The sequence below is a fragment of the Bombina bombina genome, chromosome 6 (assembly GCF_027579735.1).
Source record: "Bombina bombina isolate aBomBom1 chromosome 6, aBomBom1.pri, whole genome shotgun sequence".
Lineage (NCBI taxonomy): Eukaryota > Metazoa > Chordata > Amphibia > Anura > Bombinatoridae > Bombina > Bombina bombina.
In genome coordinates, this window is record NC_069504.1 from 746,617,583 (window position 1) to 746,644,742 (window position 27,160).

General features: G+C 38.5%; 1 protein-coding gene across 1 annotated transcript in view; it reads right to left on the reverse strand.

Moving 5' to 3' along the window:
• Positions 1 to 27,160, reverse strand: part of PDE4A (phosphodiesterase 4A) — a 373,112-nt gene that overhangs the window by 315,916 nt on the left and 30,036 nt on the right. The window lies entirely within an intron of this gene.

Here is a 27,160-nt window from a genome sequence, read left to right on the forward strand (position 1 = left end):
AATGTAACTATTAGTTATATTGTAGCTAGCTTAGGGTTTATTTTATAGGTAAGTATTTAGTTTTAAATAGGAATAATTTAGTTAATGATAGGAATTTTATTTAGACTTATTTAAATTATATTTAAGTTACGGGGTGTTAGGGTTAGACATAGGTTTAGGGGTTAATAAATTTAGTATAGTGGCAGCGACGTTGGGGGTGGCAGATTAGGGGTTAATAAATATAATGTAGGTGGTGGCGGTGTCCGGAGCGGCAGATTAGGGATTAATAAATATAATGCAGGTGTCGGCGATGTCGGGGGCGGCAGATTAGGGGTTAATAAGTGTAAGATTATGGGTGTTTAGACTCTGGGTTCATGTTAGGGTGTTAGGTGTAGACATAACTTTTGTTTCCCCATAGGAATCAATGGGGCTGCGTTACTGAGTTTTACGCCGCTTTTTTGCAGGTATTAGACTTTTTCTCAGCCACTCTCCCTGTTGATTCCTATGGGGAAATCGTGCACAAGCACTTACGACCAGCTCACCGTTGACTTAAGCAGCGCTGGTATTGGAGTGCGGTAATGAGCTCAACGCTCACTTCTTGTCTTTTAACGACAGGTTTCTGAAAACTTGTAATACCAGCGCTGCAGGTAAGTGAGACGTGAGACAAAACTGCTCGTTAGCACCGCATAGCCTCTAATGCAAAACTCGTAATCTAGGTGAAAGTTACCTGTAAAATAAAACCTAACCTGTCTTACACTAACACCTAACATTACACTAAAATTAAATAAATTACATTAATTAAATACAATTAATTAAATTACAAAAAAAATAAACACTAAATTACACATAATAAAAAAGAAATGATCAAATATTTAATTTAAATATTATCTCATAGCCCTATCAAAATAAAAAAAGCCCCCCCAAAATAATAAAAGCCCTAGCCTAAACTAATCTGCCAATAGCCCTTAAAAGGGCCTTTTGCGGGGCATTGCCTCAAAGAAATCAGCTCTTTTACCTGTAAAAAAATACAAACAACCCCCCAACAGTAAAACCCACCACCCACACAACCAAACCCCCCAAATAAAATCCTATCTAAAAAAACCTAAGCTCCCCAATGCCCTGAAAAGGGCATTTCGATGGGCATTGCCCTTAAAAGTGCATTTAGCTCTTTTTCGTTGCCCAAACCCCTAATATAAAAATTAAACCAACCCAATAAACCCTTAATAAAATCTAACACTAACCCCCGAAGATCCACTTACAGTTTTTGAAGACCGGACATCCATCCTCATCAAGCCGGGAGAAGTCTTCATCCAAGCGGGCAGAAGTTGTCCTCCAGGCGGGCAGAAGTCTTTATCCAGACGGCATCTTCTATCTTCATCCTTCCGATGCGGAACGGCTCCATCTTCAAGACATCTGGCGCGGAGCATCCTCTTCTTTCCATGGCTCTTGAAGAATTAAGTTTCCTTTAAATTACTTCATCCATGAATTCCGATTGGCTGATAGAATTCTATCAGCCAATCGGAATTAAAGGGTAAAAAATCCTATTGGCTGATGCAATCAGCCAATAGTATTGATGTTCAATCCTATTGGCTGATCCAATCAGCCAATAAGATTGAGCTCACATTCTATTGGCTGTTTCAATCAGCCAATAGAATGCAAATTTTTACCCTTTAATTCCGATTGGCTGATAGAATTCTATCAGCCAATCGGAATTCAAGGGACGCCATCTTGGATGACGTCATTTAAAGGAACCTTCATTCTTCAAGAGGATTCGAAAGAAGAGGATGCTCTGCACTGGATGTCTTGAAGATGGAGCTGCTCCGTGTCGGAAGGATGAAGATAGAAGATGCCATCTGGATGGAGACTTCTGCCGCCTGGAGGATGACTTCTTGCCGCTTGGATGAAGACTTCTCCCGGCTTCGTTGAGGACTTCTGCCCGCTTGGATGAAGACTTCTTCCGGCTTGATGAGGATGGATGTCCGGTCTTCAAAAACTGTAAATGGATCTTCAACGGTTAGTGTTAGGTTTTATTAAGGGTTTATTGGGTGGGTTTTATTTTTAGATTAGGGTTTTGGGCAACGAAAAAGAGCTAAATGCACTTTTAAGGGCAATGCCCATCCAAATGCCTTTTCAGGGCAATAGGGAGCTTATGTTTTTTAGATAGGATTTTATTTGGTTGTGTGGGTGGAGGGTTTTACTGTTGGGGGGGTTGTTTGTATTATTTTTTTTACAGGTAAAAGAGCTGATTTCTTTGGGGCAATGCCCCGCAAAAGGCCCTTTCAAGGGCTAATGGTAGTTTAGTTTAGGCTAGGGTTTTTTTTTATTTTGGGTGGGCTTTTTTTATTTTGATAGGGCTATTATATTAGGTGTAATTAGTTTAAAGATCTTGTAATTTGTTTTTTATTTTCTGTAATTTAGTGTTTTGTTTTTTTTGTAATTTAGTTAATTGTATTTAATTTATGTAATTTATTACATTTGAGTGTAATGTTAGGTTTTACTGTAAGACAGGTTAGGTTTTATTTTACAGGTACATTTGTATTTATTTTAACTAGGTAGCTAGTAAATAGTTAATAACTATTTACTAACTAGTCTACCTACTTAAAATAAATACAAACTTACCTGTGAAATAAAAATAAAACCTAAGCTAGCTACAATGTAACTATTATATATGCGGGAGGGCCTCGGTTTATGGGTTATTAGGTAGTTTATGGGTGTTAGTGTACTTTGTTACACTTTAGTTATGAGTTTTATGTTACAGCTTTGTAGCGTAAAACTCATAACTACTGACTTTTAGTTTACGGTACGGATCTTGTAGTTATGGGCTGTACCACTCACTTTTTGGCCGGACAGGCAAACTTATAATACAGGCGCTGTTGAAGTCCCATTGAAAAATTACTTTTTAAAAAGTGCAGTAGTTACGTTGTGTGACGGCCAAAAAAGTGTGCTGTACAGCAATACGTACAAGACTCGTAATAGCAGCGGTAGTGAAAAAGAGCCATAACACTGCTTTTTCACTCATAACGCAAAACTTGTAATCTAGCCGTATGTTAGTTTATCACAAAAGTTAGTTAAAACTAATATGCAATAATTTGCATGAATTGTTGTTAGTGATCCTTATGACAGTTTGCATATGAATAGTATCTCTATCTCTAGATTTAAGGCAATCGACCAGCTGTATAGATTAGACAGGGCTCTATTGCTACATATGTTTTGATCCCAAGTCATAACATGCAGTATTGTTGATGGCTGCTATGACAACCCAGGCAGCATGGGATATACATATGTTAACAATATGACAGATCGAGTACATTTAGTAATATGATACACACTATGTATACTATTCAATGGAGAGGCTATTATTGTTCTTACTAAGTCCTTATTTGCTCTGGATGATTTTTATTACTACTTTATTTTATTTAGTAATCCAAGCTGCACAACGCGCTGCCTGTGGTGATGACCTAATCTCCAAGAGGCGGGATGGAACCAAGGAGTCACGGTGTCCAGTACCAATTTATGGTAGTAGGGGTCTCATTTGTTTTCTTTTTGATGTCTAATGAAGGGTCTAAAAAACCCCGGAAACTTTCACATTTAAAAGAAACAAATTGCTGAAAATCCTGGCGAGTGCTCTTTTGCATCAACTGTATTTTGTTTTTTGGATGCACCCTGGGTCTTGTTTCTATGAACTGAGAGTGATGGCTTTACTGCAATATAAAAATATTTACTGGGGAGAGCAATTAGGTTGAAATTACAACTAAGCTAAATATTTCTAAAGGGGCAGTACAATGCACATTGAAGAGATTTTCTAAACAAACTATTTTCTTCCAAAGCAAGACCAGGTATACCTAATCACCACACCAACTCTGAGAATTTTCAGTATGCACTTTTTCTTTCTTTTATTAGTGTAAATATACATATACAGGTATACCTCAATTTATTGCGCTTCGCTTTATTGCGTTTTGCAGATATTGCTCTTTTGCAAATTGAAGGCTTGTAGCAACCCTGTGTCAAGCAATTCTATTGGTGCCATTTTTCCAACATATATACACATAAATACACATGAATAAACATATATGCATACCAGCAGCAAAAAGAGTATGACTCACTGAAGGATCAGATGATTGTTAGCATTAATTAGCAATAAAGTATTTTTATTAAGGTTTATACATTGGTTTTTTTTTTTAGACATAATGCTATTGCACACTTAACAGACTACAGTATATTGTAAATATAATTTTTATATGCACTTGGAAACAAAACATTAGTGTGACTCACTTTATTGCTATATTCGCTTTATTGCGGTGGTCTGGAACCGAACCCACAATTTCTCCAAGGTACACCTGTACATATATACACACACTCCCTGTAATGTGTGTGTATGTGCAAAAATACATGATATAATGCACACATATATGTACAGATACACACTCATTTTATCAATCTCTCTTTACAAATACGTATAGATATGCAAATATCTGACGTCTGTTTGTCCCATTGATCTGACGTATATTAGGGATACCTTCCCTCCCCATCCCTCCAGTAGTGACACTGTTGACGCAAGGTGGGTCTACTAGGACCTGGTCTAAAAGGGTAATGTCAGCAATAGTGATGGGTGCAGCAAGGCAACGGAAACTGAGAGGAGAATTCCCAGGGTGACTTCTACAAACAAACAGTGAGCAACGTCAGGGAAAAAAAGCATTGGCCCATTTGACATCTGCTTTGGCATATTACAAAAACTGAACGTCATGTATAAAGGGTCAGTCCACCTTAACACTTCATCTAATTGAAAGATATATATATATATATATATATATATATACACATCTGTATATGGCAAGTATGATGGCTGTAATAACTGAAGAGAGAGCCAGGAGTTTAGGTATAGGAACCGTAGGACTAGTGAACAGTACTCATGACTCTTTCAATCAAGTGGGAATTGTTTACTTAAGTCAAAGGAAATATTACCAAGCCTGTGATTTGTATGTTTGTATACGCTCTATATAACCTGTATATTACTCCTCCTATTGATCCATATAAGCTTTATATAGTAACTCCTATTGTTCCATGTAACACTTCCTATTACTTCATATAATCCCCATTATATAACCTTTCTATAGTAACTCATATTGTTCCATATAACACTTCCTTTTACTTCATATAACCCTCATTATATAGCCTTTATATACTAACTCTTATTGTTCCATATAACACTTCCTATTACTTCATATAACCCTCATTATATAACCTTTATATAGTAACTCCTATTGTTCCATATAACACTTCCTATTACTTCATATAATCCCCATTATATAACCTTTCTATAGTAACTCATATTGTTCCATATAACACTTCCTATTACTTCATATAACCCTCATTATATAGCCTTTATATACTAACTCTTATTGTTCCATATAACACTTCCTATTACTTCATATAACCCTCATTATATAACCTTTATATAGTAACTCCTATTGTTCCATATAACACTTCCTATTACTTCATATAACCCTCATTATATAACCTTTATATAGTAACTCCTATTGTTCCATATAACACTTCCTATTACTTCATATAACCCTCATTATATAGCATTTATATAGTAACTCCTATTGTTCCATACAACACTTCCTATTACTTCATATAACCCTCATTATATAGCATTTATATAGTAACTCCTATTGTTCCATATAACACTTCCTATTACTTCATATAACCCTCATTATATAGCCTTTATATAGTAACTCCTATTGTTCCATATAATACTTCCTATTACTTCATATAACCCTCATTATATAGCCTTTATATAGTAACTCTTATTGTTCCATATAACACTTCCTATTACTTCATATAACCCACATAGCTAATTATATAACCCTTTTATCCAACTACATAAATGTTCCATATATGAACACAAAGTTTTTGTAACCTTATTTTGGGATACCAATGTATAGTAAATATCTTACGTTATCCATGTGCAAATTCTGACATATAAAGTCTTTGTTTTATGATATGAAATCCCATACAAATTCTAGTAGAGACATAAAACAGTGTCCTGTGAAGGACACTGTGCCGATTCAAGCCAAAATAACTAGGCTGCCTGAATTCCACTTTGTCTGGTAAACAAGGTTTGTTTTCCTAAATCCTAAAGGCTTTCATTTACATTTATATTAGTTCCAAGTCTACTGCTATGTGCTGCTGTATCTCTTAAGAGTGCAAACTCTGGAAGGCAAGATACCTTTCTCCCAATGCTTCCTAATCATCCCATATTGTGTCTCTGTATATTAGACAGTAACCTTGTTAAAGGGACATTAAATGCAAAATTAAACTTTCATGGATCAGACAGAGAAAGCAATTTCTAGAGACTTTTTAATGTACTTATATTATCTAATGAACTTCTTTCTCTTGGTATCCTTTGTTGGAGAGCACACCTAGGTAAGGGTAGCTAGACACATAGGCCTCTTGTCATTGGCTCACCCACTGTGTACAGTTAGCTCTCAGTACTGAATTGCTGCTCTGGAGCTGACTTTAGCTATGTGTTTAACACATTTACAGGAGTTAATTGCATGCAATAGTCTAATAATAAGATATTTTAACACATTAGAGCATTCCCTTTTTGCACTTTTATGTCCCTTTAAAGCAAGATTTATTCCCTCCCTGTATTGTATGTGTGTCCCTCTGTATAATAGACCTTAAGCCCTACAAGGTAAGATTCCCTTTTTCCTCTACTTGTACTCTCTCTGTATCTCTCTGCAAGTGCAAACTCTGCAGGGTACAATTACTCTACAGATGATCCCTCCTTTCCCTGTATTGTATTTTAGTTCCTCTGTATAATATAGCGCTGTGCAGCAGGATTACCTTCTCCAAACTAAACTTTCAGCATTGTATCCATCTTCCATATATAGGGGTGTAAGCTCTTCAGTCCAATGTTAATTAACTGGAAATTAAATTTGACGGAAATTGGACATAATTTATCATAATCACATGACTAATTACATGCACTATATATAGTCAATGGCCCCAAACATACGGCTAGATTACGAGTTGTGCATTAGGCTTAAAAAGCAGCGTTAAGAGGTCCTAACGCTGCTTTTTAATGCCCGCTGGTATTACGAGTCTTGAAGGTACAGGCTCACTGCTCACTTTTTTGGCCAGACTTGGAAATACCGCAAACACACTTACGTAAATTGCGTATCCTCTTTTTTCAATGGGACTTGCATAGTGCCGGTATTACGAGTCTGCCAAAAAGTGAGCGGTAGACCCTCTCCTGTCAAGACTGGTACCGCATTTTAAAGTCAGTAGTTAAGAGTTTTATGGTACAACGCCGTAGCATAAAACTCTTAACTAAAGTGCTAAAAAGTACACTAACACCCATAAACTACCTATTAACCCCTAAACCGAGGCCCTCCCGCATCGCAAACACTATTTTTTTAACCCCTAAACCGCCGCACTCCCACCTAGCAAACATTATTTAAATATTATTAACCCCTAATCTGCCATCCCTAACATCGTTGACACCTACCTACATTTATTAACCCCTAATCTGCCGCCCCCAACGTCGCCGCCACTATACTAAAGTTATTAACCCCTAAATCTAAGTCTAACCCTAACCCACCTAACTCAAATATAATTTAAATAAATCTAAATAAAAATTACTTTAATTAACTAAATTATTCCTATTTAAAACTAAATACCTATAAAATAAACCCTAAGATAGCTACAATATAACTAATAGTTACATTGTAGCTATCTTAGGGTTTATTTTTATTTTACAGGCAAGTTTGTAGTTATTTTAACTAGGTAGAATAGTTATTAAATAGTTATTAACTATTTAATAACTACCTAGCTACAATAAATACAAAAGTACCTGTAAAATAAAATAAAACCTAACCTAAGTTACAATAACACCTAACACTACACTATAATTAAATGACTTATCTAAATTAAATACAATTAAATAAAATTAGCTAAAGTACAAAAAAACCCCCCACTAAATTACAGAAAATAATAAACAAATTACAATATTTTTAAACTAATTACACCTACTCTAATCCCCCTAACAAAATAAAAAAGCCCCCCAAAATAAAAAAAAAAAACTACCCTACACTAAATTACAAATAGCCCTTAAAAGGGCCTTTTGTGGGGCATTGCCCCAAAGTAATCAGCTCTTTTACCTGTAAAATTTTTTTACAAATTCCCCCCCCCCCAACATTAAAACCCACCACCCACACAACCAACACTACTCTAAAACCCACCCAATACCCCCTTAAAAAACCTAACACTAACCCCTTGAAGATCACCTTACCGGGAGAAGTCTTCATCCAACCGGGCCGAAGTCCTCAACGAAGCCGGGGGAAGTCTTCATCCAAGCCGGGCGAAGTGGTCCTTCAGACGGGCAGAAGTCTTCATCCAGACAGCATCTTCTATCTTCATCCATCCGGCGCGGGTCCATCTTCAAGACATCCGACGCGGAGCATCCTGTTCATCCGATGGCTCTTCTGGAATGAAGGTTCCTTTAAATGACATCATCCAAGATGGTATGCCTTCAATTCCGATTGGCTGATAGAATTCTATCAGCCAATCGGAATTAAGGTACAAAAAATCCTATTGGCTGATGCAATCAGCCAATAGGATTGAGCTTGCATTCTATTGGCTGATTGGAAGAGCTAATAGAATGCCAGCTCAATCCTATTGGCTGATTGCATCAGTCAATAGGATTGAACTTCAATCCTATTGGTTGATTGCATCAGCCAATAGGATTTTTTCTATTTTATCAGCCAATCAGAATTGAAGGGACGCCATCGTGGATGACGTCATTTAAAGGAACCTTCATTCCAGAAGAGCCGTCGGATGAAGAGGATGCTCCACGTCGGATGTCTTCTCCTGGTAAGGTGATCTTCAAGGAGTTAGTGTTAGTTTTTTTTAAGGGGGTATTGGGTGGGTTTTAGAGTAGGGTTGGTTGTGTGGGTGGTGGGGTTTAATGTTGGGGGGGATTTGTAATTTTTTTTACAGGTAAAGAAGCTGATTACTTTGGGGCAATGCCCCGCAAAAGGCCCTTTTAAGGGCTATTTGTAATTTAGTGTAGGGTAGGGCTTTTTTTATTTTGGGGGGCTTTTTTATTTTGTTAGGGGGATTAGATTAGGTGTAATTAGTGTAAAAATCTTGTAATTTGTTTATTATTTTCTGAAATTTAGTGTTTGTTTTTTTGTACTTTAGATAATTTAATTTAATTGTATTTAATTGTATTTAATTTATGGAAATAATTTAATTATAGTGTAGTGTTAGGTGTAATTGTAACTTAGGTTAGGTTTTATTTTACAGGTACTTTTGTATTTATTTTATCTAGGTAGTTATTAAATAGTTAATAACTATTTAATAACTATTGTACCTAGTTAAAATAAATACAAACTTGCCTGTAAAATAAAAATAAATCCTAAGATAGCCTTTTAAGGGCTATTGGAAGTTTAGTTTAGGCTAGGGGTTTTTTTTATTTTGGGGGGGGGCTTTTTTATTTTAATAGGGTTATTAGATTAGGTGTAATTAGTTTAAATATCTGTAATTTGTTTATTATTTTCTGTAATTTAGTGTTTTGTTTTTTTTGTACTTTAGCTAATTTAATTTAGGTAATTGTATTTAATTTAGTTAATTTATTTAATTATAGTGTAGTGTTAGGTGTTAGTGTAACTTAGGTTAGGTTTTATTTTACAGGTAAATTTGTATTTATTTTAGCTAGGTAGTTATTAAATAGTTAATAACTATTTAATAACTATTCTACCTAGTTAAAATAAATACAAACTTGTCTGTAAAATAAAAATAAAACTTAAGATAGCTACAATGTAACTATTAGTTATATTGTAGCTAGCTTAGGGTTTATTTTACAGGTAAGTATTTAGTTTTAAATAGGAATAATTTAGTTAATGATAGGAATTTTTATTTCGATTTCTTTTAATTATATTTAAGTTATGGGGTGTTAGGTTTAGGGTTAGACTTAGGTTTAGGGGTTAATAACTTTAATATAGTGGCAGCGACGTTGGGGTGGCAGATTAGGAATTAATAAATGTAGGTAGGTGTCGGCGATGTTAGGGCCAGCAGATTAGGGGTTAAAAATATTTAACTAATGTTTGCGAGGCGGAAGTGTTGGGGGCAGCAGATTAGGGGTTCATAAGTATAATGTAGGTGGCGGCGGTGTCCGGAGCGGCAGATTAGGGGTTAATAATTATAATGTAGGTGTCGGCGATGTCGGGGGCGGCAGATTAGGGGTTAATAAGTGTAAGATTAGGGGTGTTTAGACTCGGGGTTCATGTTAGGGTGTTGACATAAAATGTATTTCCCCGACCATTCTTAGCTTATAAAAACAACTATATCAAAGCCACACTTGATGTGTGGGACTATGTTATTACACATTTTGATGGGTTCTCTACCTTGGTCTCCTCCCTGATCCCTCTACTAAATAATCAAATCTTTTTACAGCATACCACCTTTGCACACACAAGTACGACAGAAAGCTTAAAAAATGTGCCTATTTATCTTTTACTAGACTCGGGGAAGATTAGAGACAGAGTTGACTTGAATAATGACCTAGGATCCCCATTTCATAATTGGTATTCATATCTTCAAATTAGATATGCGTTATGCAACAGCACATATACACCCAACATTCTTAGACCACTAACAGCATATGAGAGAATATGTGTAGATCCTGGAATCCGGAGAGGGTATCTTTCGCTAATATATAAAATGCTCAAAAAACCTTTCCCAGGTCAACAACCAGCATATCTGCCGAAATGGAGAGCCGAAATATCAGAAGATATTAATGATGATGACTGGAGATGCTGTTTTAAAGCCTCTCACTCTGCCTCCACCTCGGTAATGATATCTGAAATGAACTATAAAATTCTAGCTCGATGGTACTTAACACCACAACGTTTGAGATATATTTACCCGACCGCTTCCTCCAACTGTTGGAGACGCTGTGGCAAAGTGGGTACCATGACTCATATATGGTGGACCTGCCCACTTATTACTGGTTACTGGACACAACTGGAACAGAGTATTAACCAAATTTTAGGTACTCATATCGCCTTTAATTCTCGCCTCATTCTCCTTAATCTCATTCCACCACTTAATTGTGCCCTTCGAACAAAGTTATTTCAGCTAATGTTGGCTTGTGCAAAAAGACTGATCCCAAGATTGTGGAAAACACAAATAATCCCTACCTATGCACAGTGGGTATCCGAAGTAGAACATATTTTAGCGCTCGAGAAACAGTACTATTGTTACATGGGCAAACGAGATTTCATAGCAGACATTTTCTTTCTCTGGGAACAAGTTTTACAGGCTATTGATTCGCATTGACATTTTTATGTCTAAGCAAGTAATAATTAGTTATGTCCCAGATTTACACTTGGGTGGTGTACGGAACTGTTGAGGAGGGTTGTGCTCCCTAGTACCCTTTTCCCCTACCTACTGAAGTGATCCCCCTTTCCCTTTTTTTTTTTTCTTTCCCCCTACTGTTTCCCTTTTTTATCTATACTTTATAATTGGATATCTGCTGTGTTATACTTAACAACAGATCTATCCCTTTTGAATGAAAGAAAAGAAAAATGTTTTGGGTTTATTGATTGTACACCTGTGAATTTTCTTATGTATATTTTTATTGTACATTGTGTGGAATATCGTTGTGAAACTTGCAAACTCAATAAAAATTATTGAATATAAAAAAAAAATGTATTTCCCCCATAGGAATCAATGGGGCTGCGTTAAGGAGTTTTACTCTGCTTTTTTGCAGGTGTTACGACTTTTTTTCAGCCTGCTCTCCACGTTGATTCCTATGGGGAAATCGTGCACGAGCACGTTACACCAGCTCACCGCTAACGTAAGCAGCGCTGGTATTGGAGTGCGGTAATGAGCAAAATTTTCCTCAACGCTCACTTCTTGTCTGGTTTGTAAAAACCCGTAATACCAGCGCTGTCTGTAAATGAGCGATGAGCATAAACTGCTCGTTAGCACCGCACAGCCTCTAACGCAAAACTCGTAATCTAGGTGATAGTTCTTTAGGGCATCACTATAAGCTCACACTTGTATATACTGCTAGGCACAGACAGTTGTAAGAGTTAAAAATGCACACAGGGGCGATGAACCAGAATTGACTTGAGCATAGCTGTGACCTCACCTACCTATACCTAGTGATAAAGATATACATCTATTAAATGTAAATATTTAACAGGTCAGTCAATTTAAAATCATAAACACTGGGCTACATTTGAAAATAATTATTCTATAAAAGCTGGTTCTCTAAAATGTAGAGTTATTATAAGAAATGCTTCACAGAATAATAGTGATATGAATGAATGTCCCTCTGAGAAGCCAGTATCCTTACTATTTTCCCCTTACTGATTACTAATTATGGAAACAAATAACACAGTGATTGTATGATTTATGCAGGTACTCATTTATATCTGTCCCTTATTGGTCATAGCAAAAGAGATAAGATACTTTGCTATATAGTATCAAGAAAAACTTCAGTCTTGCTGTAGTACATACAAAAGTCACTCTGTTGTTTGTTTTCCTCTCTGATGAAGTGTAGGGTTGCCCATACAAAACACAAAAGAGAACTTCATTGCACGTTTGGTAAAGCTTTATACTGTGTTGGAGTAAATAAACCTTTTTTACTGATATTGCCTTATCCCCTCGACTTATTCTAACTGCAGACATATACTATGCATAATATACAGGTGCTCATTTGAAATAGTTGCAGTCATTTTTTCTCACATACTTTTTTATTACAACAGCTGACCAAATATCAATTAGTTATGGTATCATCATTAAACAAAAATATAAAGTAAAACGCACGTAGGTCCTTATGATACTTTTACAGCACACATTTGGCATGTTTACTTTCATTATTTCTCCCTACTCTATTAAAATAGCAGTTTGCTTTTTTTATTTTTTGTTCCCCAGAAAGAATTTCCTGGATTATATATTTTTTTTTGTTCACAATTGAAGGGTTCAGTGGAAAATATGAGGAATATGTAACTTTTTTGTCCCTTTCCATTTCATTTTATGGATATTTGCACATGCCTTATTCTCTTTCCAGTTCATACTAAAAATATGCTTTTTACACTATCCATATTAATTTCCTAGCATTTTTCATTTCAAGTCAGAATAAAATAATCCTTAAGGAAAGGTAAACAGCCTTGAGACATGGAGGCCTATTTATCAAGCCGTCAACCGCAAATACGCTGGAATTCCGCAGCGCAATTGTGGCGAGCTTGATTCAACCTGGTTATCAAAGCCTACAGACCGGCAAAAGTTGAAATTTGTGACGTAACATACGATCCGCCGGTCTCAATCCGACACAGATCGATGCTTACGTCATTAAAGATGTTCCGAATACTAATTCGGCACTATCTGACAACTTTTGCAAGTTATCAAATTTCTTACAGGTACGCTTACCACTATTCAGGCCCAGCGTACCTGGTTTTCAATCCGCCACCCTAGAGGCCGCGGATTCCATAGGAATCAATGGGAGTCTGAAAGCAGCGAAAGCTTATGTTCGATACTGACAGATATCCCATTGATTTATATGGTAGAAAACCAGTAAAGTTTACACCTAATACCCTAACATGTACCCCGAGTCTAAACACCCCTAATCTGCCGCCCTGACATCGCCGCCACCTACATAAAGTTATTAACCCCTATCCCGCCGCTTCCGGAGTCCACCACAACTACATAAATGTATTAACCCCTATCCCGCCGCTCCCTGACCCTGCCGCAACTGTAATAAAATTATTAACCCCTAAACCCCTGGCCTCCCACATCACTACCACTAACTAAACCTATTAACCCCTAAACCGCCAGCCCCCCATATCGCCATAAACTAAATTAAGCTATTAACCCCTAAACCTAACAACCCGCTAACTTTACATTAAATATTAACTCATCCCTATCTTATAATAATAATAATAATAATTATTTAATTAATAATTAAAACTTACCTTTAGAATTAAAATAAACTATATTAAACTATTAATTAACCTACCCTAACTATTATACTAAAATTAATTAAACTAACAATTAAATTAACTATATTACATATTTAAAAACCCTAACCCTACTAAAATTATTTAAAATCTACTATTAAAAATTACTAAATTACAAAAAAATAACAACAACTAAGTTACAAAAAATAAAAAACCACAGTATAAAAAATAAAAAACAATTACACCTAATCTAACAGCCCTATCAAAATAAAAAAGACCCCCCCAAAATAAAAAAAACCCTAGCCTACAATAAACTACCAATGGCCCTTAAAAGGGCCTTTTGCGGGGTATTGCCCCAAAGAAATCAGCTCTTTCACCTGTAAAAAAAACACTAACCACCGACGATCCACTTACAGTTTTCGAAGACCGGACATCCATCCTCATCCAAGCGGCAGAAGTCCTCAGCGAAGCCTGCAGAAGTCTTCATCTAAGCGGGCCGAAGTCTTCATCCAAGCGGGCAGAAGCCTTCATCCATCTGGCGCGGAGCGGCTCCATCTTCAAGACATCCGGCGCGGAGCATCCTCTTCTTACGATGGTCAACGAAGAATGAAGTTTCCCTTTGGGTACGTCATCCAAGATGGCGTCCCTTACATTCCAATTGGCTGATAGAATTCTATCAGCCAATAGGAATTAAAGGGGAAAAAATCCTATTGGCTGTTGCAATCAGCCAATAGGATTGAGCTTTCATCCTATTGGCTGATCCAATCAGCCAATAGGATTGAGCTTGCATTCTATTGGCTATTTTGCAATTCTATTGGCTATATAGTTAATTTAATTTGTAGTTTAATGTAATTTTAGTATAATAGTTAGGGTAGGTTAATTAATAGTTTAATATAGTTTAATGAAAATGTAGTATAATAGTTAGGGTAGGTTAATTAATAGTTTAATATAGTTTATTTAATTCTAAAGGTAAGTTTAAATTTATTATAAGATAGGGATGTTTTAATTATAATGTAAAGTTAGCAGGTTTAGGGGTTAATAGCTTAATTTAGTTTATGGTGATGTGGGGGGCTGGCGGTTTAGGGGTTAATAGGTTTAGTAAGTGGTAGTGATGTGGGAGGCCAGGGGTTTAGGGGTTAACACAATGATTTCGTTGCGGTGGGGTCCGGGAGCGGCGGAATAGGGGTTAATACTTTTATTTAGTTGTGGTGGGGTCCGGGAGCGGCGGGATAGGGGTTAATAACTTTATTAAAGTTGAGGCGTGGTCCGAGAGCGGCGGGATAGGGGTTAAGCATTTTAGTATAGTGGCAGTGTTTTGTGACAGGATATAAATAAATTTGGTAAAAAGCCGAATAGCAGCGAGATCGATGACTGCTAGTTAACAACAGTCCGCTGCTCATCGCCCCATACTTGGTGCACGGCTATTTGCAGGCTTTTTTTTATAAATATGGAGATCGTATTCAGGTCCGCGGCCGCGATATTAGGCGAGCGTATTGGTCCCAGCAAATGCAGCATAGTTGACGGCTTGATAATTCAGCCTCATGATATACTGTATAGTTAACAATTTAAAAAAGGAGTTAAAGAATACTAAACCCAATTTTTTTCTTTAATGATTAAGATAGAGCATTCAATTTTAAGCTACTTTCTAATTTACTCCTAATATCAATTTGCCTTTGTTCTCTTGCTATCTTTATTTGAAAAGCAGGAATCTATGGCTTAGGAGCCGTCCCATTTTTAGTTTAGCACCTGGGTAGCCACCAATAACCAAGTGCTATCCAGGGTGCTGAACCTAAAATGGGCCGACACATAAGCTTTACAATTCATGCTTTTCAAATAAAGATAGAAAGAGAACAAAGACAAATTGATAATAGGAGTAAATTAGAAAGTTTCTTAAAATTGCATGCTCTATCTGAATCATTAAAGAAAAATAATGGGTTTAGTATCCCTTTAAGGTTGTTTCATCCTTTGTTAAAAATTGGTGTTTAAAAAAAAAAAAAGTCCTTGTTTTTAGTTGCTGTTTCTTGGCTAAATAAACATATTTTGTTCTTCTTGTTCTCATAAATGCTTCTCCCTTTTCACAAATACATTATCAGTACATGAACATAAATTTTGCAGTATTCAAAGTTACATTTCCTGCTAGTTTTAATATAATTTATACATGATTTTGCCCTTTTCAAATGGATTACATGTACTAAAAACAACATTTTGGAAGTAAAAGAAAGGGTAAAACCGTGTATTATAAATTATATTAAAACTAGCAGGAAATGCATCTTTGAATACGGTAAAATTTATGTTCATTGTCTGATAATGTAATCTGGAATCTGTAACGCAACAAGACATTTTTTAAACACCCATTTTTAACAATGGACAAATTAGCATTACGAACAACCTTAACTTCTTTTTGAAATTGTTAATATTGTATAATGTGTCAGTTTAGTACAGTATTCCCTGTTCTTGAGCTGTAGAATTTGCTGGCACTTTACAAATAAGTAATAACAGTAATTATGACCCGGTTATGTTCACTGAGAATAATTACAAAGCTGGTCTGATTGTTCTCCAACCTGCACAGACAGGTTAATTCCCCAAAAAGCAGCCCCATAGCACAACACCTTTGGTTTATACTGGGACAACACGTACAGAGAAGTTTTCTCTGGCCAACATCATAATAGGAACAGTACAGTCTCATCAGAAATGAAAGGGACTGTTACTGTTATACTGAAAACCATCATTTGTGGTAAACTCCCAAGTGAAGCCACTCCTCTTGTCAGCATAATAAATATTGTAGCCCTTAGTATAAGGCAAAAGTAAATCTATAGTAAGTAACCATTGAGTGGGATTATATACAGGTGGCCCTCGTTTTACAACGGTTCAATTTACACCGTTTCAGAATAACAACCTTTTTTTTCCAGTCATGTGACTGCTATTGAAAAGCAGTGCATTTATTAAAATAGCCAGTAGGTGGAGCTGTCCGCTTGTGTTGCAGCAAAGCCAAGCAAGCTGAAATGAATCAGTTTAACCAGACCTGAGCTATCGAGCAGATTTCAAAGGAACAAGATCTTCCTGTCTAAAAATCAGTCCAGATTGGAATGCATAGAAAGAACTGTTTGCAGACAAATGCAAGTGAAGTCTGTGTTGTGTGATTATTTTATTAGGTTTATAATGCTGTTTAGCAAATGTTTTTGTTCATTTAACTTAGTTTGATTATATATTCTGTGTTGTGTGATTATTTTATTAGGTTAATAATGCTGTTTAGCATTTAAAGTCTTCATTTCAAAGCTTTAAAAATAATGTATTAGGTGTTACTTATGACAATTTTGAGAGGGGCCTGGAACCTAACTCCCTCATTTCCCTTTGACTTACATTATAAGCTGGGTTTCAATTTACAACGGTTTCGATTTACAACCATTCCTCCTGGAACCTAACCCTGGCGTAATATACACACACACACATACAGTATCTCACAAAAGTGAGTACACCCCTCACATTTTTATAAATATTTTATTATATCTTTTCATGTGACAACACTGAAGAAATGACACTTTGCTACAATGTAAAGTGTACAGCCTGTATAACAGTGTAAATTTGCTGTCCCTTCAAAATAACTCAACACACAGCAATTAATGTCTAAACCGTTGGCAACAAAAGTGAGTACACCCCTAAGTGGAAATGTCCAAATTTGGCCCAATTAGCCATTTTCCCTCCCCGGGGTCATGTGACTCATTAGTGTTACAAGGTCTCAGGTGTGAATGGGGACGGTGTGTTAAACTTGGTGTTATCGCTCTCTCATACTGGTCACTGGAAGTTCAACATGGCACCTTATGGCAACGAACTCTCTAAAGATCTGAAAAAAAGAATTGTTGCTTTATAGCCTATGCTATAAGAAGATTGCCAAGACCCTGAAACTGAGCTGCAGCACGGTGGGCAAGACCATACAGCGGTTTCACAGGACAGGTTTCACTCAGAACAGGCCTCACCATGGTCAACCAAAGAAGTTGAGTGCATGTGCTCAGCGTCATATCCAGAGGTTGTCTTTGGGAAATAGACATATGAGTGCTGCCAGCATTGCTGCAGAGGTTAAAGGGGTGGGGGGTCAGCCTGTCAGTGCTCAGGCCATATGCCAAAAAACTGCATCAAATTGGTATGCATGGCTGTTGTCCCAGAAGGAAGCCTCTTCTAAAGATGATGCACAAGAAAGCCCGCAGTTTGCTGAAGACAAGCAAACTAAGAACATGGATAACAGGAACCATGTCCTGTGATCCGATGAGACCAAGATAAACTTATTTGGTTCAGATGGTGTCAAGCGCGTGTGGTGGCATCCAGTTGAGGAGTACAAAGACAAGTGTGTCTTGCCTACAGTCAAGCATGGTGGTGGGAGTGTCATGGTCTGGGCCTGCATGAGTGCTGCTGGCACTGGGGAGCTATAGTTCATTGAGGGAACCATGAATGTGAACATGTACTGTGACATACTGAAGCAGAGTATGATCCCCTCCCTTTCAGAGACTGGGCCACAGGGCAGTTGTTCCAACATGATAACAACCCCAAACACACCTCCAAGACGACCATTGCCTTGCTAAAGAAGCTGAGGGTAAAAGTGATGGACAGGCTAAGCATGTCTCCAAACCTAAACCCTATTGAGCATCTGTGGGGCATCCTCAAATGGAAGGTGGGGGAGCGCAAGGTCTCTAACATCCACCAGCTCCGTGATGTCGTCATAGAGTAGTGGAAGAAGACTCTAGTGGCGACCTATGAAGCTCTGGTGAACTCCATGCCCAAAAGGGTTAAGGCAGTGCTGGAAAAAAATGGTGGCCACACAAAATATTGACACTTTGGGCCCAATTTGGACATTTCCACTTAGGGGTGTACTACTTTTGTTGCCAAAGGTTTAGACATTAATAATGGCTGTGTGTTGAGTTATTTTGAAGGGACAGCAAATGTACACTGTTCTACAGGCTGTACACTCAATACTTTACATTGTAGCAAAGTGTCATTTCTTCAGTGTTGCCACATGAAAAGATATAATAAAATATTTACAAAAATGTGAGGGGTGTACTCACTTTTGTGAGATACTGTACATATACACCCACACAGCTCTCAATATTGTGCTAGATTACAAGTGGAGCGCTAATTTAATTTTTCTCAGCATGAGGAAGCCAGGAATCAGAGAATTGGTGGTTCAGGGCAGAAAGGGTAAAGTGAGACTGTAAGCACAAGGTTAAAGGGACATGAAACCCCCAAATTTTCTACATTCTAATTTATATTTATTATCTCTATTTTGCATCATTCTTTAGGTATCCTAAATCACACGAGGCATCTGTGCAGCCACCAATCAGCAGCTACTGAGCCTATTTAGATATGCTTTTTAAAAAGGATATCAAGAGAATGAAACTAATTAGATAATAGAAGTAAATTGGAAAGTTGTTTAAAATTGCATACTCTTTCTAAATCGTGAAATAAAAAAATTGTTTTTCATGTTCCTTTAAGAATTTTATGTTCCTTTAAGCAGGTTTTAGGCTTTCTTTAAAGGGACATAATAAAAGGAGAGAGTGGGAGGGACAAACTGGGACCCTCCTGCAAAGTACAATGAAGTCAAGAGCTTGGCAGATATGTTGACACAACTAAAAGTTCTAAGCCAAAAGCAAAACTCTATGAATGATGGTTACCTCCTTCTCTGTTATTTGTCTAGCACAGAAATAAGGACGTGGGTTCCCAGCCTTTGTGCTTTAGGATCATTCTAGCAAACTTTGAAACACATTTAGTTACAATTGTACATTTTTTTTGTGCCAGACACAACACAGTTACTCCACTTATTTTACTCAATGATTTAAAACAAAATGACTAAAATACAAAGCATACTATCAGGTAATATGTAAAGCTTTGATCATCCTCAGCCCTAATCAATCCTGAGTGACATGCCCAGCTAAAGTCGGTGATACCCTTGCAACCATGACTGCATATGACTGGTGTAAGGACCTTTGGGAGAAATGTTCTTTAAGTGGTGGTGCCTTCAGTTTAGGTCCGCCTGTCTTGTTCTCCCTCCCTTTCATTCTGTGTCCTCTAGCTTGGGTATTGGTTCCCACTAGTAATTGGAATGAAATTGTGGACTCTCCAAGCCATAGGAAACAAAACAAAATTTATGCTTACCTGAAGAATTTCTTTCTTTCCGGGCATGGAGAGTCCACGACCCGTCCCTTATATTACATTTAAGACGTCACATTTTTGGTATACACATCAGGCACCTCTATACCCTTGTGTTATCTTCTTTTTTCCATTTTCCTTCGGTCGAATGACTGGGAATTATGGGTAAGGAATTTCTCCCAAAGGAAGCCTCAGCAGAGGCAAAAAGTATCCACTAGTAATTGGAATGAAATCGTAGACTGTCCATGCCCGGAAAGAAGGAAATTTATCAGGTAAGCATAAATTTTAGTTTTAAACATAAAAATGCTAAAATTGATGGAGTGCATTGAGAAAAAGTAAATTTATGCTTACCTGATAAATTAATTTCTTCTATGGTACGACGATTCCACGGATTCATCCTTTACTTGTGGGATATTATCCTCCTGCTAACAGGAAGTGGAAAGAGCACCACAGCAGAGCTGTCTATATAGCTCCTCCCTTGACTCCACCCCCCAGTCATTCGACCGAAGGTACAGGAAGAAAAAGGAGAAACTAAAAGGTGCAGAGGTGTTTGAAGTTTTAAATCAGAAAATATAATCTGTCTTAAAATGACAGGGAAGGCCGTGGACTCATCGTACCATAGAAGAAATTAATTTATCAGGTAAGCATAAATTTACTTTTCTTCTATAAGGTACGATGAGTCCACTGATTCATCCTTTACTTGTGGGATACAATACCAAAGCTATAGGACACAGATGAATGGGAGGGACAAGACAGATGCCTAAACAGAAGGCACCACTGCTTGAAGAACTTTTCTCCCAAAAATAGCCTCAGAAGAAGCAAAAGTATCAAATTTGGAAAATTTGGAAAAGGTATGAAGGGAAGACCAAGTTGCAGCCTTACAAATCTGTACAACAGAAGCATCATTTTTAAAAGCCCATGTGGAAGCCACCACTCTAGTAGAGTGAGTTGTAATCCTTTCAGGAGGCTGCTGCTGTCCAGCAGTCTCGTATGCCAAACGGATGATACTTTTCAGCCAAAAAGAAAGAGAGGTAGCCGTAGCTTTTTGACCTCTACGCTTTCCAGAATAGACAACAAAAAGCAAAGATGTTTGACGGAAATCTTTGGTCGCTTGCAAGTAAAACTTCAAAGCACGAACCACGTCCAAGTTGTGCAACAGACGCTCCTTAGAGGAAGGATTAGGACACAGGGAAGGAACAACAATTTCCTGATTAATATTCTTATTAGTAACAACCTTAGGAAGAAATCCAGGTTTGGTACACAAAACCACCTTATCAGAATGAAAAACAAGATAAGGCGAGTTGCATTGCAATGCAGATAGTTTAGAAACTCTTCGAGCCGAAGAGATAGCAACTAAAAACAGAACTTTCCAAGATAGAAGCTTAATATCTATGGAATGGATAGGTTCGAACGGAACCCCTTGAAGAACTTTAAGAACGAAATTCAAACTCCATGGCGGAGCAACAGGTTTAAACACAGGCTTGATTCTAACTAGAGCCTGACAAAACGACTGAACGGCTGGAACACCTGCCAGACGCTTGTGCAGTAATATTGACAAAGCAGATATCTGTCCCTTTAGGGAACTAGCTGATAGCCCCTTCTCCAATCCTTCTTGGAGAAAGGACAAAATCCTAGGAATCCTGATCTTACTCCATGAGTAGCCTTTGGATTCACACTAATAAAGATATTTACGCCATATCTTATGATAAATCTTCCTAGTGACAGGCTTTCTTGGATAAAATCAAGCGTTCAATCTCCAGGCAGTCAGCCGCAGAGAAACTAGATTTGGATGCTGGAATGGCCCCTGAATGAGAAGCTCCCGTCTCAGTGGTAGTGTCCATGGTGGTAGAGATGACATGTCCACCAGGTCTGCATACCAAGTCCTGCGTGGCCACGCAGGTGCTATCAAAAACACCAAAGCTCTCTCCTGTTTGATTCTGGCAATCAGACGAGGGAGGAGAGGAAATGGTGGAAACACATAAGCCAGGTTGAACGACCAAGGTACTGCTAGAGCATCTATCAGTAACGCTTGATCTGGACCCGTAACAAGAAAGTTTGGCGTTCTGACGAGATGCCATCAGATCCAATTCTGGTGTGCCCCACTGATGAATCAATTGTGCAAACACCTCCGGATGGAGTTCCCACTCCCCCGGATGAAAAGTCTGTCGACTTAGAAAATCCGCTTCCTAGTTCTCCACTCCTGGGATATAGATTGTTGATAGATGGCAAGAGTGAGTCTCTGCCCATCAAATTATTTTGTTAACCTCTATCATCGCTAGAGAACTCTTTGTTCCCCCCTGATGATTGATATATGCTACAGTTGTGATATTGTCCGACTGGAATCTTATGAATCTGGCCGAAGCCAGCTGAGGCCAGGCCTGAAGCGCGTTGAATATCGCTCTTAGTTCTAGAATATTTATCGGGAGGAGAGCCTCCTCCTGAGTCCACACTCCCTGTGCTTTCAGGGAATTCCAGACTGCAGCCCAGCCCAATAGGCTGGCGTCCGTCGTCACTATGACCCATGCTGGCCTGCGGAAACACATTCCCTGGAACAGATGATCCTGTGACAACCACCAAAGAAGAGAGTCTCTGGTCTCTTGAACCAGATTTATCTGATGGGATAAATTTGCATAATCCCCATTCCACCGTTTGAGCATGCATAGTTGCAGTGGTCTGAGATGCAAGCGAGCAAACGGAACTATGTCCATTGCCGCTACCATTAGTCCAATTACCTCCATACACTGAGCCACTGACGGCCGAGGAATGGAATGAAGAGCTCGGCAGGTGGTTAAAATCTTTGATTTCCTGACCTCCGTCAGAAAAAATTTCATGAATACCGAATCTATCAGAGTTCCCACTCTTTTTTACGTTCACCTTCCACCCGTGAGATCTTAGAAAAGCCAACACGATGTCCGTGTGAGATTTGGCTAGTTGGTAAGTTGACGCCTGAATTAAGATATCGTCCAGATAAGGCGCCACTGCTATGCCCCGCGGCCTTAGGACCGCCAGAAGGGACCCTAGCACCTTTGTGAAAACTCTGGGAGCTGTGGCCAACCCGAAGGGAAGAGCCACAAACTGGTAATGCTTGTCCAGAAAGGCGAACCTGAGAAACTAATGATGATATTTGTGGATAGGGATGTGCAGATACGCATCCTTTAAATCCACGGTGGTCATATATTGACCCTCCTGGATCATTGGTAAAATAGTCTGAATGGTCTCCATCTTGAAAGATGGGACTCTCAGGAATTTGTTTAGGATCTTGAGATCCAAAATTGGTCTGAAGTTTCCCTCTTTTTTGGGAACCACGAACAGATTGGAGTAAAACCCCTGCCCCTGTTCTGCTTCTGGAACTGGGCAGATAACTCCCATAGTATATAGGTCTTCTATACAGCTTAAGAACGCCTCACTTTTTGTCTGGTTTACAGACAATCGAGAAAGATGGAATCTCCCCCTTGGAGGGGAATCTTTGAAGTCTAGAAGATACCCCTGGGACACAATTTCTAAAGCCCAGGAGTCCTGAACGTCTCATGCCCAAGCCTGAGCAAAGAGAGAAAGTCTGCCCCCTACTAGATCTGGTCCCGGATCGGGGGCTGCCCCTTCATGCTGTCTTGGTGGCAGCAGCGGGCTTCTTGGCCTGTTTACCTTTGTTCCAAGTCTGGTTAGGTCTCCAGACTGACTTGGATTGAGCAAAATTCCCCTCCTGCTTTGCAGCAGGGGAGGAGGAAGAGGGACCACCTTTGAAGTTTCGAAAGGAACGAAAATTATTTTGTTTGGTCCTCATCTTATTTCTCTTATCCTGAGGAAGGGCATGGCCTTTCCCTCCAGTGATGTCTGAAATGATCTCTTTCAGTGCCGGCCCGAATAGGGTTTTACCCTTGAAAGGGATGGCTAAAAGCTTAGATTTTGATGACACAACAGCAGACCAGGACTTAAGCCATAACGCTCTACGCGCTAAAATGGCAAAACCTGAATTCTTTGCCGCTAATTTAGCCAGTTGAAAAGCGGCATCTGTAATGAAAGAATTAGCTAGCTTGAGAGCCCTAATTCTATCCAGAATATCATCTAATGGGGTCTCAACCTGAAGAGCCTCCTCTAGAGCCTCAAACCAAAAAGCAGCTGCAGTAGTTACATGAACAATGCACGCTATAGGTTGCAGAAGAAAACCCTGAAGAATAAATATTTTCTTTAGGAGACCCTCTAATTTTGTATCCATAGGATCTTTGAAAGCACAACTGTCCTCAATAGGTATAGTTGTACGCTTAGCCAGGGTAGAAATAGCTCCCTCCACCTTAGGGACCATCTGCCACGAATCCCGCATGGTGTCTGTTATGGGAAACATTTTCTTAAAAGTAGGAGGGGGAGAAAAGGGAATACCTGGTCTATCCCACTCCTTAGCAACAATGTCTGAAATCCTCTTAGGGACCGGAAAAACATTAGTGTAAGCAGGAACCTCTAGATATCTGTCCATTTTACACAATTTCTCTGGAACTACAAAAGGGTCACAATCATCCAGAGTCGCTAAAACCTCCCTGAGCAACAAGCGGAGGTGTTCTATCTTAAATTTAGAAGCCGTCATATCTGAGTCTGTCTGAGGGAACATCTTTCCTGAATCAGAAATCTCTCCCTCAGCAAATCCCTCACCCCCAACTCAGAACATTGTGAGGGTACATCGGATATGGCTAATAAAGCGTCAGAGGGCTCAGCATTTACTCTCACACCAGACCTACTGCGCTTCCCCTGCAACCCAGACAGCTTAGATAAAACCTCAGTGAGGGTAGTATTCATAACTGTGGCCATATCTTGCAGGGTGAAAGAATTAGACGCACTAGAAGTACTAGGCGTCGCTTGTGCGGGCGTTAATGGTTGTGACACTTGGGGAGAATTAGATGGCATAACCTGATTCCCTTCTGACTGAGAATCATCCTGCAACATACTTTTATTAGCTAAAATATGTTTTTTGCAATTTATTGCCCTTTCAGTGCATGAGGGACACATTTTAAGTGGGGGTTCCACAATGGCTTCCAAACACATTACACATTGGCTTTCCTCAATGTCAGACATGTTGAACAAGCTAGTAATGACCACAAACAAGCTTGAAAACACTTTATTTAGTGAAAAAATAACAATCTTAAAAAACGGTACTGCACCTTTAAGAGAAAAAAAAGCATACACGTTCTGCAAAACTGCTTTAAAATACACCAATCGTTTAATTTTTTTTATATAAGATTCAAGTTATGCAGCTAAGTTTGCCCCACAAAGAAAGGAACACTTTAACCCTTGATTGTGAAAACCGGATAGTTAATAAGGCCTAAATCCGGAAAAAACATCCCCTGCACCTCGCCACAGCCCTGCTGTGGCGCCTACCTGCCCTCAGGGATTGGAAAAATGGGGTTAAAGCTTCGATTTGGCCCAACACTTCCACAAGGGCCCACCGGAGTTGGAGCTTGATGCTTGCTTTGTAATAGAACTGCGCAACTGAGGCGCGAAAATAGGCCCCGCCCATCTCACTCAATGTTTTTTCAGCCTAAATGAACCGCACCAAAGCGGTTCCAAACTAGCCATGTGGGTTCTAAAACCCAAAAAAGAAGCCAAGTGTACCCTCAATAAAGTCTCAAAAAACGTTATTGCCAAAAACGTTATCCTCACTCCCAGTGAACAAAACGTTTGCCCACAAACATTCCAACTCAGTGTCAATTATTTTTCATTAGCCCCTTATGCAAGCTTAGTAATACCCCTCTATATCTTTTAGGATTACTGCTTACCCTCTCCATCATGGGGATACTGTCAGCCAATTCTGAAATACCACAGTCTCTCCAGAAAAAAATGACTGAACATACCTCACTGCTTATAGCATGAAAACATTCCTCACACTGAAGCTTCTTGTACTCCTCAGCCATTCTGTGGGAACTGCTCTGGATCTTAGTGACAAATGCTAAGATCATTAGCCTCCAGGCAGAAGTCTTCATCCATCTGCTGCCTGAGAGTAAATAGTACACACCGGTACCATTTAAAATAAAAAAATCTTGCTTGAAGAAAATAAAAACTAACATTTTATCACCTCTTTCGCTTTACCCTTCCTAGTACTTAGAGTAGGCAAAGAGAATGACTGGGAGGTGGAGTCAAGGGAGGAGCTATATAGACAGCTCTGCTGCGGTGCTCTTTGCCACTTCCTGTTAGCAGGAGGATAATATCCCACAAGTAAAGGATGAATCCGTGGACTCGTCGTACCTTATAGAAGAAAAAAGACTCATCGTTAATTCTTGAAATAACATATTTAGACCAATATTTATATTATGTGGAACCAGACAAATGATCGACCATTTTTACTTGGGGACTTTGATAACTCTTGGCTTAACTTCTTTAAAGCCAGGGTGGTCTTGAACACATTTTGGGGTCAATCACAATCTATTGGATGAGGCCTTTTTGGTTCTTTTTCTGGTCAAAAATGACACTTTTTGTTTTCACTCAATCTCAGTACCACATTCTTCCGCTCCACAAGAAAAGCCCAATTTTTTATAGGGGGGGGCAAAAATGTTATCTGCGATCACAAGCCATTTTCAAAACATTTTCAAAACCTGTTTTGCATTTTCAAATTCAATACCTCAAGGCCTGAAAAAGCCTTTTGCACCTCTTTGCAAGTATTCCAAAACTATTTGGAAACATTCTATTATATCGTACATGTGCAAGACACTCAGAAATGGGCACAGGAGACATTGTATTAGCATACATGGTATAGATTCATTAATTATCTATTCATCACTATTTTACAGTGCTTCAGCAGTGACCAGCAAACACATTTGCATATGTATATATCCTGTACAGCTAAGGGGATCTGCAGGAAAAGGGAGATAAGGACCCCAACAGCTAGAAATGATGTGTAGCAATCACTTTCTGTTAATGTCACACTGATTGTCACTATTAGTACTGGTGTCTTCATAAATGGTCTTTCAAACAGGATTGCGCAATCTTGAGTTCAAAAGGAACCTATTCAGTCTGATTACATCCTCACCACTGCTAAACCTTCTGAATGCCATTTATATGTAAACATGATGGGTATACTAGCATGTTTG